This window comes from Dermacentor variabilis, chromosome 9, assembly GCF_050947875.1.
Source record: "Dermacentor variabilis isolate Ectoservices chromosome 9, ASM5094787v1, whole genome shotgun sequence".
Taxonomy (NCBI): Eukaryota; Metazoa; Arthropoda; class Arachnida; order Ixodida; family Ixodidae; genus Dermacentor; species Dermacentor variabilis.
In genome coordinates, this window is record NC_134576.1 from 118899101 (window position 1) to 118913741 (window position 14641).

Genomic DNA, 14641 nt, shown 5'->3' on the forward strand with positions numbered 1-14641 from the left:
ATCTCGTACGCTGCATCCCAAGTACCAAGGCTTTACCGCCATTTGCAGGTTTTTGAGACTTTCTTTGCCAATTCGAAATCATAATTCCCACTTATATCGCGAACAGCGTACTGGATTATATATGGCTATAAATCGTTGTGATTTCTACTTCCGTCAACGTTTTACAACACATTCCGGTCAGTTGTCAATCCCTTTAACAGGGAGACTGCAAGTTATTGCCTGCTCGGTGAATTCCTTGAATAATATTATATATATATATATATACACACACCTCGCTTGTCGATTAAAAATAGCGCCTTATCCTCTCTGCAATAACTTTTTCTCTCTCGATTGCTTATTTTCAAAATCTTTATTTCTCGCAGCCCCCTTTCGCTTGGCAGCGGCTTCACAGCAAGGCTTCTAAAACTAAGGTAATTGCAGTCTAATAACGGTTATACAATAGTGAACCAATAGTGAAACCAATATGGAAACCAATAATGAAAGTACAAAAGAAAACATAACAAAATGATACAATATTTAGACAATATTCACCACAAAGGAAAACAGAACCTACATGGTAATATATGTAGCACGCAAAGCACTGTTTGACGTACCGAACAGATCAAAATTGTCTCTTTTTTTTTTTTGCAACAGCAATTATAGGGGAACTCCAGGAGAATTTGCGCTGTCTGATGCTTCTAGGGCGAGGGGAAGGGTGGAGAGATGTGCGTGCGCTAGGAGAGGAGGAAGGTTATAGCGCGCATCTCTTCCACTACGGCTGCGGTGGCTGAGTGCAGCAGCGTGCGTCCTAGCTTGGAGGCAATGCGCGCCGAGTTCGAAGGCTAGCCGACCGCATGCAGCTGTTGGCTTCGTGAGCGTCGTGTTCTCGCGCGCCTGATTCGCGTCGAAGCTGGAGGCAACACGAAGGGGAAGTCGCTCACCGCTGCTGCTGGCACTCTTCGTGCCAGCATTCCGAGTGTCCGCGGTCATCGAGTGAGAGCGGTCATCGAGTGAGAGGTGTTCGTGTTTGCCCGTGAGTGCGTGTCAACGCGCGTTTAAGGCCAAAAGCCTTAGTTGCCTATGTTGGCGGTGACCTTGGCCAAAGTGCAACCGTGACGAAAAATGGTCGACGCGCCGCAAAGAATAAAATCACGTCGACAAATGCTCGGATTGACGTCACATTTCTCAGGAAGGTTCCTGCAAACGAAGTAAATTAGTGGCCTTGAGAAGAAAATTCGGTACACAAAGTAAATTAGTGGCCTTGAGAAGAAAATTCGGTACGTTTCTGTCTGGGTGGGAGTCCGAGCCCAGGCCACCGGGGTGAAGATCGAGACGAGCACGCTTCCCTGAGGCCACGGCTGCGCCACGGTTCCAGCTTACTAAGGGCGTGCCTAGAGCGTGCCTGATTGCACACGTCACGTGATCACAGAGGTTCGCTCGCGCCACTGCTCGCGCATTCGTCGTCGTCTTCGTCTCTCACCGCTGGCTCCGACGCCGCTAGTATACCGTAACGCCGCTTATCATGCCAGCTTTCTCAAACTGCCCCTCCCTATGCGAAGGCGCTGACGCCACGGTTCCACTACCAAGTAGGTGCGGCGATTTGGGGTGATTTCTGTCGTCCGCTCCGATGGACAGATGCCACAATTCTTCATAAACGTATCTTAATCGTGCCAAAAAGTGGGCCAAATGTGCAATCCGGCTTTCGCCTTGACGTTGTACAAGCGCGTAACACTTGCTTAATTTTAATTTAGTTAGTAGGAGAACGTTTAGAGCACTTTACGCAGCTGATAAAGCGACTAACCTTATACTTCGTATAGCTGTCAAATAATCTGCTATCGCAATCATTATACTTCGCCTGTCGGGCGAAACTTTTTTTTTTTGCTTTCTTTGTTGCCTTTGTTTCTCGCTTTTTCCTGCTGTTGCTGCCGCCATCAACCGCATTTCTGTTCCCTGTTTGAGTCTCGCACTTTTTTTAATTGACTCACCGCATGAACTTCTTACACAGGCCTCATACATCGGTTTGCGTCACGTAAGGGTAGAAATAAGCTACCTGTCACTGAAAAAAAAAATCCACAAGTGAGGCGGGCATACGTTCTTTTCTGAACCATTTAATTCTACTTAATTCCGAACTGTTACGAATTCCTACGAACCGGCTCACACCGTTCTATATATATATATATATATATATCTGATCAGAAGCTGAACCTGAACCGAACCGAAAAAATATGCAGAAGCCTAAACCCGAACCGAACCACTTGTCTTGCGCACCCATGGAGCGTTGCTGGAGCCCGCTACACTCCTAGATGCATTGAGATTCCTGCACTTGCCGCAATAGATGGACAGATGGATGTTATGAGCGTCCCCTTAGGAAGGGCGCGGAGGGTTGCGCCACCAAGCTTTTCCTATCATACAACCTTCAGCGCTTGCGCACACTCTGGAGACAAAAAATCCGCCGTGGTGAATTAGAGGTCGCGTTTCCCTGTCTTGCATGCCCGTGTCTCTTCCTTAAAGGGACACTAAAGGCAAACAGTAAGTCGACGTGAACTGTTCAAATAACATTCCAGAAACCTCGCAACGCTTGTTTCGTGCCAAGAAAGTACTTAGTTTACGAGAAAATTGCATCTGAAGGGTCCGAATGCCATTTTCGAAATTCAAATATCCCGCCACCCAACCGGGACAGTGGTGACGTTGCATACGCCATTACCAACTTCTGCTGCTTGATATTTGCCATAGAGTTTCTCACTATAACACCTAGAGGGAAATCTGGCGCCACCGTCTATGGGAGTTTCTTAAGGGGGCACCGTGCCGTCATGGGAATGACGGTATATGTGTCTGCGAGGCTCGTGTTGGCTGGTGTTATAAGAGGCTTCGTCTAAAACGTGGATACGGCTACATAAATAACGCGTTCTCAAAGTAAAATCTTAATGAAATGTTTCCATTCACGCATATTACATCTTTACTCACCCACACTGCATGACCAAGCGAAGAAAAGCAGGAACAGACGACCAACTGTTTCAAAGCGAGCGCGAACCTTGTCTGTCCTCCAACTTTAGCGGCCCGCTGATACTTTTTACGTAACATATAGTCGTACACGCAATAACAAGTTTTCATAGTTAAATAAAACATGTTTTCGCGTAATAATAAACCTAAAACAGCTTTTTACGCGCTGTTTTAGTAGAAAATGAATCATTGTGACAGACTGAACGGTACTTGCCAAGCGCGTCTTCAAGGTGTCCTGTCTCTCCGAGAAGGATGTCAATCCGAAGTCACAATATACCGGCATTCCCGTGCATACAACAGCGCAGCAGCGCCAGATTTCCCTCTAAGTAATGTAGTGAGAAACTATGATATTAGCCTTAAAGTGTAGAACGCAGGAGGCGCCATGCAGCCGAGCAAGCGTGAAATCTGAGCAGGAAATTGCGCGCCGGAAGGCCTTATAGAACTCCCCGATAAGCACCTCGATAAAGTGTACACATACCAACTGCTCCAATTGCGTCACGGATGGCGGAAGAACGACGCCATCTGCGCACGCGATACGTGTCCGGATCGAGTAATGGCTTCATTCGTCTACACATGTGACGTTTTCCCGCCGAAGTTCTCTCATTCGTGTCTTCCTTAACTCGTTTTTATCGTCTTGGATAAACGCTACGAAAACGTTACGTATCTCTTTTGTGCTACCTGGGCAGCGATACCAAAGTATGGCTCGCGGATATGGTATACATACGGTTGCAAAGATGTAAGCGATAGCAGCGCGACATGGAACTTTTATTCTGCGACGACCACTTTCGGCCGTCAGGCGCGCGCGCTGATTGGCTGGATTGAGCGAAATCGGATAGGCCGGCTGGCTGGCTGGTCGAGCACTGCCTAACGTCACGCGAAGACGATATATATCGCCGAAGCGATCGTCGCAGAATACGTCCCCGCGTTTTTTAGTTTCGTGCGGCTTTAGCAGGCGACCCTTTCTGGCCGAACTGAAAAAAAGAAAACGTTTCACGTCAAAAAAAAAAAAAAAATTGGGGCGTGAACTCAAAGCATCAATCAACGCGTCATGCAAGCAACGCGCTCATATGAAATTCCGCCATCTTTCGAACACGAGCGCACACACCGCACATATGGACCACGACTCAAACGTCGGCGCATCAACCACGCCAAAGAACGGGCTTACCTGCATGCAACCTTGTGGTGCAAAGCCGAGCGGTGGTGAGACGAGACTTCGATATAGGTAGTCCAGTGGCTATGGCGAATGCGCCACCGAGCTATAGGTCACATGTTTGATCCCGGCCGCGGTGGCCGCGTTTCGAAGAGGGTGAAACGCAAAAACGAACGTGTACTCAGGGTTCGGCGCATGTTAAAGAATACCAAGTGGTCAAAATTTATCCGAGGTAACACACACACACACACACACACACACACACACACACACACACACACACACACCCCACGGCGTGCCATAATTAGATCGTATATCGTTGCACGTAATACTCCTGAACGTAACATTTTGAGGCGTCGTACCTGCGCGAATTCTCTTATCTGCAGGTATATACTCACAAATACGCAAGTCAATTTCACCGTATTATACACGGAAACATATACATACATGACACGTTCCGAGATCGCCCGATCTCGGAGGCCACGAGCCGTCGCGCCTAGTTTTTGACCTCACCGATAGGTGGCGGTGCCATCCTAGAAGTTTCTTTTGTTGGGCCTCGAAGTGCTTGAAATGAGAAGCGATCTCGAAAATTTGGAAAAATTTATCCATACAATACTCTCGTCGAAGCGAACAGGGACTAAGTGGAAGCCGTTCTACAGACCAATTTTGCAAGAGTGGAGTGAGTGAGCCTCTCCCTTTCGTAAACGACGTGACGTCTCGGGCCGCGCGCAAAGTTAAGTGGTAGACGTAGGCAAAACATTTCTCTCGCGCCATGGCTGCGATGGCATCTCTTGCGATAGATTTGTCCGAGTACGTGAGTTCGCTGCCGGAAGCTGCCCGTCATCGGCACGTCAAGAAAACCTTCGCCTAAGGCTACCAGTACACTGATACAAATTTCATCATTGACTGCAAAAACGCGCGATTCGGAGACATATATGGTTACGTAGCGATACGCTCCGAATACTGTCCGGGAAATTCAATCCGTGCCATAAGCGCAACATGTGACTCGTCTCTGCTAAAAAGCCGGGAAACTACGGATCAAATGCAACTGCAGTGCACAGAAGTTACGTACCTGAGTAGCGTTTCCGTTCCAAACTGCGATAGAAACTGTCGCATCTCTTCTTGTCAGCGTAGATACGGGCAACACATATGACGACCACCAGAGAACCGCAGTTACCAGTGACGAAGTACACAGATCCTGCCGGCGTCTGCCACATGTCGCGGCGCATTGCCAGCACCCGCGTTTGTGTCCCCGCTTCTCGTCTCTTGGGAAACCTCGCATCCTTTTTTTTTTCTCGTGCGGCTTAAGCACCCAACCGCGCAACAACTCGTCGGCATGATAAACCGACTCGGCGAACGCACATAAAACACTCGAAAAAAAAAGAAAGAAACACCCGCGACACACGAAGCTGTCAGCGCGTACACGCGTGCGGCGTGCTTTTCGCCCACCAAGCACTACTGGAAGGTCGCGTGACCAAATCACCGTGACGTAGGCCGGCAGCAGCGCCAACGTGAACGCCAAACGATGGTGAACTATAGGTACGGCGGCTCGGCCAGCGCCGCCTCTACCCGCTCTCCCTTGCTCCACTCATAGGAAACTCTATGGCCCCACTACCCCTATATCTAGTTCACTATATCCAAATTCAGTTCGAAGCGGGCGGCCAAGACCGCCGCCACGTTGCCACGCTATTTACGTGAACCAAGCAAAGCCTGTAATGTTAAATCTGAAAAATAGTGTGCTTACGCTATAGATGGGTCGTTCCGCGAATGCGCCCGCTCCGAGCCCGTTGTCCCGCTTAAAACTTATCAGCCGACGGCTGATGGCATCGTGTGTGCTGTGTTCTCGCTGCTCGGGTCGTGCTGAAGCGAATGGCAGCACGAATTCGCTCGCTGCTGCTGCCGCTCTTCCTCCTCACGCCAGCGTTTTGACAGCGAGTTGTGCGCGCTCGTCGAGCGAGATGTGTTTATGTTTGTCAGTGCGCGCCTGACACCATGCTTGTTAATTCAGTTAGTAAGCGAATGTTTACGAACTACAAAACTGCTATCCTTACTTCGTATAGCTGTCTACTAATTTGCTATCGCAATCGACATTTCGCCTTTCGCGTGAAATTGGGACTATTTTTTCAGAAAAACGCCTTTTTTATGCACTACTGCATAAAAAGATGAGGTCATATAAGGTTCTGTGGTTTTTTAAATAATATTTAGAAGCATGTGCCAGTGATATGCTTAAAAATTTGTACTTAAAAAAAAAAAGAAGCGTTGGTGTTTAATTTGTTACTACAGATAAAATGAATTAAAAGAGACCTTGCACCACTTTTTCGACATAAGGAAGTCAATGCTCTTGTGAAAACCCAAGTAAAATATTGCTCACTTTCATCCTGCAGGGAACAAACAGTACAACGCAATCCACTTAAAACGATACCAATTTAGCAATATATCGGTTATAACGATGAGCCGACTTAAGAGCATCAACTTACGCATTAGGGCTGTGAGAAAAGAAAAAAGAACATATTTAACGATATGTTATGATCGCATGTCGGATACAACAACCAAAATTTTGCCTCATGGACGGTGTTATTTTATCGAGACTGAGCTTGACATTTGTTTTGCTAAGTTCACTTGAAATGATCGAGGCTGAGATGCGGCAAAAAGTTTGCGTGCGTGAGTTCGTATCTGCCGCCATTACCGTGCAGCATATCTCGCTCGTGCACTGATAGTGAAAACAATGGAGAGCACCTTGAGTTGACACAGGGCACCACAAGACAGCGCCAGCTGCTTCACGTTCGTGTCGCGCATTGTCCGTAATCATACACTCTAAGAACAGTTTACACCCTTTGGCGTGCCCCTTCTGCCACACAACGATAATCGTCATCTGCCTTGATGCGTTTCCTTTCTTTATCGCTGCGAGCCCGGAACTTTCCAGTAACGAACGGCACGCACGTTATCAGAAGGGGCACTCCGAAGGGTGTAAACTGTTCTATGCTGATAACGCGCGTGCCGTTCGTTACTGGAAAGTTCCGGGCTCGCAGCGATAAAGAAGGGAAACGCATCAAGGCAGATGACGATTATCGTTGTGTGGCAGAAGGGGCACGCCAAAGGGTGTAAACTGTTCTTAGAGTGTACTCCATACGCATCCAGAGGGTGAGCGTGAGAGAGAAAAAAGAAAAATAAGTGAGATTTGCGGCGCAGTGGTGCCCGCCCTTTCTACACTCTCTCTCTCTCAGCAAGAGGGGAAACTATGGCAGAAATGCGCTGCGGAAGACGCCCTGAAGCAGCGGACAGCCCACTTGTAGACAGCGCGCTTTCAGCCGTGACATCGTGTGGGAAAGCCGCACTCAGACGGTGATGGCGCCACCACCACAGATACCAGATGGCGCTACATTATTACATTAAGGGGACACTAAAGAGAAAAATGATTTCTTCTGCATCAGTAAATTACCTTTCTGTGACACTAAAAGACACCATTCTCACCACAATAAGACGCTTGGTAAGCCAGAAAAAGCGCAAGAACGAAAGACGTGTGGCGACGCCTCCTTGAAGTTTCCGCACCTGGTCGCTGTGACCTCATGGATTTTGATGGCATCTTCTAGGGCCTACTTACTTATGCAGCGGTACAGATTGACTACATTGTGTTCTAAAGGAACCAAGTAGTAAACATAGCAAGTTTCGGGCACCTTTACTCAGCCAATGAGGCCCAAATGCGAAAACATACTTTGGAATTCCTGACGTCACACTGACGTACCGGCGTTGGGGTTTCGGCGCGATATTCAAATACTGATACTTCGACGTTCATTCGGACGGAAAAAACTTTAATGGAAAAAGGACCTGCGAGGTTGCCAGCCCGGGCTCAGGCCACCCGGGCATTGTGTGCGGTGAGGCATAGCCTTTCCACCGCTGCCCGGGCCCGCTGGATAGCCCATAATTGGTCGTGTAGTTCTGAGCTAGTCAGAACGCTTAGCCATCGCTCCTCGAGAAGGTCCGGTTCTATCTTGTCCTCTACGTATACTGAACTGATCTGTGTGCACTTCCACAAGATGTGTGCCATGTCTGCGTGTTCATGTTTGCAGAGCTTGCAGCTTGCGTCTGGATATTGTGTTGAATTTATTCTGTTTAAGTGTACTGGGTTTTGGAACGTTCTGGTTTGCAATCTTCTCCAATCTGTTTCTTGAGACCTGTCGAGTTGTTTGTGGGGTTGTGGGTATGCTTCTCTTTGTTTCGTGTAGTGTGTCAGTATGTCGTGGTACGTGACCAGTCTGTCCCTGTCGTCTTTTATCGCTTCTTCGTCGTCGTCGCCTCCTCCGTCTTCTCCATCGCCTCCGCCGCAATCCTTCTCCCTTCCCCGGGGGTTGCGGGGTGTTGGGCCGTCACTGTCCGTGCCGCGGTGGGTTAGTTTTCGCGCGACTCGGTGGGCCTTCTCGTTGAGGTTGGGAGGGGCATTCATGGTAACTTCTCCGATATGTGCCGGGATCCATTTGAGGTATTTGGGTGTAATTGTGCCGTTCTTAAAGTCTTCTGCTCTGTGGTTCAGGATTTTGGCCGCCTCGGTGGAGACCCAGCCCTTTGTGAAATTCCTAATAGCCGTCTTGGAGTCGCTGATTATTGTTCTGTATTGCCGACCGCTGATTATAGCCAATGCGATTGCCGTTTCTTCCGCTGCCTCCGACGATCTAGTCCTTACGGAGCCCGCAGTCACGGTCTTTCCTTTCGTGCATACGACCGCCATTGCGAAGAGGGAGTTACCTTTGTCAGCGCCGACACCACCATTGTCGTCCCTGTGTCTGGGGTACCGCGCGGCGTCTACGAAGAGCACCCCCTCCCGCGCGCCGTGGTTTTTGAGAATCGTTTTCGTGCGGCATTTTCTTCTCTCGACATTGTGCACGGGGTGCATGTTCTTCGGGATATTTTCCGTGTTGATTGCGGCTCGGACGTCTGGGTGAATCTGCATCTTGGGGCCGTTCATTCCGTGGTAGTTTATGCCGATCTTTTCCATGATTTCTCTGCCCGCCTTGGTTCCGGAGAGTCTTTCGAGTTGCGCTATTCTCTGTGCTTCTGCGATCTCCTCCAGCGTGTTATGCACTCCGAGTTGTAGTAACCTTTCGTTTCTTGTGTATCGGGGGAGACCCAGTGCTGTTCTGTACGCTTTTCTAATGAGCGCGTCGATCCTGTCTTTCTCGGCCTTCTTCCAGTGGACGAATGCCGCCACGTACGCGACGTGGCTGATCGCGAAGGCCTGAACGAGCCGCACAACGTTTCTTTCTTTAATGCCCCTCCTGTTGTTGGAGACTCTCTGTATTAGCCGAATGGCCGCCGTGACTTTCTTTTCCAGGCGTGTTATAATGTCCGTGTTTGTTCCCCTGGCTTCGATCCAGAGACCCAGAACTCTAATCTTTTGGACCATGGGTATCTCCGTGCCTTTCCTCGTGGTTAATCTGATTCCCCTTTTGTGTAGTTCCGCTACGTCCCTGGACGGTTTGCCGAACCTCCTGGGGCGGTAGAGCAGCAGTTCCGATTTTTCCGGCGAGCATTCAAGTCCGGTGCCCTCTAGGTGATTTTCGATTGCCTCCACCGCCCCTTGAAGTCTGTTCTCCATATCGCCCTCGCTTGCGTCTTTCGTGGTCCAAATCGTAATGTCGTCTGCATAAACGGTGTGATTAATGCCTTCTATTCGGTCCAGTTTTTCCGATAGTCCAATCATGACGAGGTTGAAGAGCATCGGTGACACGACGGACCCTTGCGGCGTGCCAGCGCTGCCCATGTCCACCTGGATACTCTCCTCCTCGTCCAGTCTGATTCTGGCTGTTCTTCCCGTAAGGAAATTTCGGATAAAATTATACGTTCGTTCGCCCAGGCCGAGTTTCACGATTCTGTCGAGTATGGCCGTGTGCTTGACCCTGTCGAAGGCCTTCTTTAGATCAAGTCCAAGTATTGCCCTCAAGCCCCGCCCCGTGGTATCTATGACTTGCTCCTTTAGTTGTATCATGGCGTCTTGTGTAGAGAGCCCTCGTCTGAAGCCAATCGTGTTGCTGTGGTACAGGTCGTTTTTCTCGTGTAATAATGAATCTGTTACTTTGAATTGACTGCCTGCAGAGTTCTCAAACAATGCTTGATTAGCCTAAACTGATTTATTGTTTCGCTTTAGTGTCCCTTTAACAACAAAAAAAGCTTCCGAAAATAGCAAGTGTGTGGCTCATTTTCACCCTCTCCCACCCGTTCTCACCTGTAAGCCGGGCCCACTTACGACGATCCCGTTTAGAGCAAAATTTCAGCTACTACTAACAATTTATCAACATGAAAAAAGTTTCACAACTTCACAAGGAGTCTCTGAAAGAGCCGCGTACATAGCCCTGTATAAACACCACGCGCGCTGCTCAGTTCTGTTACAAAGAACGGAATGAACCGCGTTGCGACCCTGCCTCGGCGAGCTCGAGGAAATCATACGGTTACACGGCGCATCCAACACAACGCAGCGAATCAACCCAGCGCCTCATTTTTATGTTTAGCTTTTTTTTTTAATGTCTCGCGTATGCACTGTCGCCTTAGTTACATAATGAACGCCTCCGCGGCTGTGTCGCGCCTAGCAAAGGATTTCGACCATTTCAAAGTATAAAAGGGAGAAAAAACGGCGACTGCCAACTTTGAAAAGCGTGACCTTTAGGCCGCGTAATGTTACAGGCACTCTCTTTGAATGGTTTGTCAGCGCCAGAGCGCTTAATATTTCCAGCAATGGTCCTGTAATGCTTGCTAAAGCCAGGGAGATGATTCCGTCATTTTTTATGGAAGCCTGCAAGAATAAGCTACTTTTGGAAATATGACACTTTTCTTCTGTTCAATGTCTACGAAGACCTTGTGCAGGACGTCAGCTAAGCATTGTGGACACGAGTGGCCAACGCAGGCCTTGCCAACTGCGGGTAACTATAGCGTATACACACACACACACACACACACACACACATATTATATATATATATATATATATATATATATATATATATATATATATATATATATATATATCCGATGAACATCTTCGACGAAGCGATATTAGAGAAGTGCGACCGGTTCCGCACATGGGGGACTCCAGTAGCAACGGGCGTCAACAGGAAACGGCCACTTCCATAACTGTACCTCCAGACGGTCCCGACATCGACTGCCTCCATCTTCATACCCTAGCACAAGGATCCTGTATATGCAAGAGGTTTGACCTACGACGACGTCAACAGTCTGACAAACTGGCAGTGTGTTGCAGTACTCAACAGACCTCAATCACTGATTAAACAAAAAACTGAAATTATGGGGTTTTACGTGCCAAACTACGATCTGATTATGAGGCATGCCGTAGTGGGGGATACCGTAATTTGTGACTATCTGGGGCTCTTTAACGTGCACCTAAATCTAAGCACACGGGCGTTTTTGCATTTCGCCCCCATCGAAATACGGCCGCCGAGGCCGGGATTAGATCCCGCGACCTCGTGCTTAGCAGCCCAACACTATAGACACTAAGCAACCACTGCGGGCTCAATCACTCATTTCTACTAATAAGAACAGCGTTTCTCATTTTTGGGTAGAAGGCATCCTTCTGCACCTTGTTTAGTTCTTTGGCGTTAGCTTTTTTTATGTTTTAGCGAAAAGCCTCGTTACAGCAAACTGCTGATATAGCGAACACTTTTCGCCGCGAAATTGTTGCTTGTATTGAGGCTCGACTGCAGCGTGTTTTCCACTCAATCTCGGCCTCTATGCACCTTGACTTTGGTCATATTCTGAGCACTTAATACACAGGATAACTGGATCGATGTTTGTGCTCGTCCGCCTCTTATGCAGCTCCAATTTTGAGCACTTCTACACGACCAACCAGGTTCCTTTCCATTTGTTCCTTCAGAAAGCTTACCTGCGACACCCCAGTTGCAAGCAGGGCTACCTGCAATTCATCGACTGGCTAGTACAGAAGGACGACGTCTACCTGGCGACCATCTCCCAAATGCTGCGCTTCATGAAGATCCGAAGCCGCTGAGAAACTCATCTCAGCACGCTTGCCCTGGACGCAATCCTGTCGCGCGGAGCAGCCGTCCCAAGCCAACAAAGTGTGCCTACTTGAAGAAGTCTCTGGGAGGCGACCGCGGCATGATGACTGTTCTCGGCGCCCCAGGAACTATCCGAGGGTTTGGAAATGTCATGGGAAACTAGTAAAAGCGCTGGACCTGGCGTCCAGCACCCGAGCTGTCCGAAGGGTTCCGCACCAGCATCAAGAAGCGGACATTTACCGCCTGTTGTGATACCGTCACTGTGGACGACGAGACGTGACAAAGGCGTCACAACTCCTTAATGATGCGTTGTCTGGTGTTCCCATCCCCGGAAGCTCGTATCCCGCATCATGTCAAACCAACAAGCCCAAAGCAATGAGTTAGCACCATCTGTTTTAGCGACTCTGATCGAGAACGAGGTCTGCACGAGAGAAAATTTCGAGACGATATATATGAACTAAACGAATGGGCAGTTCTATGTGTTGACTCATGAACAATCTGTTTTAAAAACCACAGCTTCTTTTTACATGAGAAAGGCCTGCGCGCTTTCAGTTTGGTAGATAGTATACTACCGTTAATTCGATTTCGGTTAATTCGATCCCAGCCGAAGTGCTCGGTCGGCACCCATACGTTTATATGAGTCCGAACTTCCGTTGTTTCGATCTCCAATGTGACCTTCGTCGGATAATTCGAAATTCATTGGTCACCTTCGCCGCAATACAGCCATGTTATGCGGTGAATCATATGCAAATTACTGCGGTGAAGCTTAATAACAATGGAAAGGGGCCACGCCCACGGGACATAGTACGCATTTCTTAATTATACAGGCGCGCCAGCGCCGCCTTCGGTCACAATACGAGCACCTAGGCGCCTAATAAGCAAACCGGCGACCATTCAGGGACGTTTCTGACGTTGCTGTGGCGATTTCGGCGCTCGTTTCGCCCGCCATTCATGTCTAATATCATCATCATCATCAGCCTGGTTACGCCCACTGCAGGGCAAAGGCCTCTCCCATACTTCTCCCACAACCCCGGTCATGTACTAATTGTTGCCATGCCATGCCTGCAAACTTCTCAATCTCATCCGCCCACCTAACTTTCTGCCGCCCCCTGCTACGCTTCCCTTCCCTTGGGATCCAGTCCGTAACCCTTAATAATGTCTAATATATGAGACCGTTAAAGAGGCCTAGTATGCGCTCCTTTATATGCGCGTGCTCTCACCGTGCACCGAGAGGCGGAGAAAAACCATCCGTGTTTTGGGAAATCAGGCGAAAAGAAAGGCGGTAAGATGAGAAGGCTCCAAAAGTCTAGTTGATGTTTAACGCTAACAAAAGAGCGGCGGTCTGTCTAAGACTCTGAAGACCTGCTAGTAAACTTATTATTAGCCGTCTCCGTGCTCGTACTGCGACCAGAGACTGCGCAAGTGCGTGTGTAAAGTAAGGAACACGTGCTATGTCACTTAACTACGGCAGCTTTCCCTGCTTGGCATGCTTCACTGCATTCAACAGCTGTAATGTGGCGAAGTTAGCTTTAACGGCAAGTACTGCCAAGTGAATTGACTATTTGCAGTGTTTTTTCCTCGCTTTAATTCGTCCCTCCGGATAATTCAACCAGTTCTACCGGTCTCGTCAGGATTTAAATAACGGAATTCGACTGTACTGGGTGTACATAGGTCTCCGAGCAACCCGCTCAAATATGAAAATTATGTAGATCACAATATATGGGAATGCAAAGCATTCTGAAAGTAGCTGGCCATCTAGTGCCACTTGGTGTCCCGCAGGGCGTTACCATGCGACATGTCCGTGTCGGGCAAGCGATTGTTTAAGTATTACAATTCCAGGGTGATGACAAGAAGGCGATGAGGACACAACTGAGTGACTGTACTCAAAAGATAAAATGTTAAAAGTCTATGCACTGGGTAAACTGGGACGTTTCTGAAGGCAATAGAATGTCAGTGTGTCTCAAAGCAACAGCTGCCCTCAAGGAAGCCTGGGGGAATCTGAGGCACTCTCATCCAAAGTAAGTTGCTATGTGATGTGCATGATGCGCGCGCCGTGCTAATGCACAGCTTCCACATGGGAAGGAGTGTCATAAGGTTATTCTCTCATAGCATGAAACTGATATGATGGGCAGATCGTTGGGATGTCACAATGGTAGGTCCTAATTCAAATCCCACCACTGGACGTAATGTTTCAATTAAAGAGGCCCCAAGCGTGATGACACAGGGACCTGCCTACTGCAGTATACCTAGTAAGAGGCTTCGCATTAAAGAATTTTGTTGCGTATACGTGGCATAATCTGCATTTGTGATGAAACATGCTCACAAATGACTGCTGCGCAAATACAGGTGCAGCACAAAGGCCACACTGACAATGGACAGAAAAAAAAAAAAAACTTGTGGCGGTAGCTAAACAATGCTTTAAGGTCTTCAGACTCCCATTCTTTCAACTTATTTCGACAGCTGCAGGCCTTTGTAGCAGACATGGACACGCGAT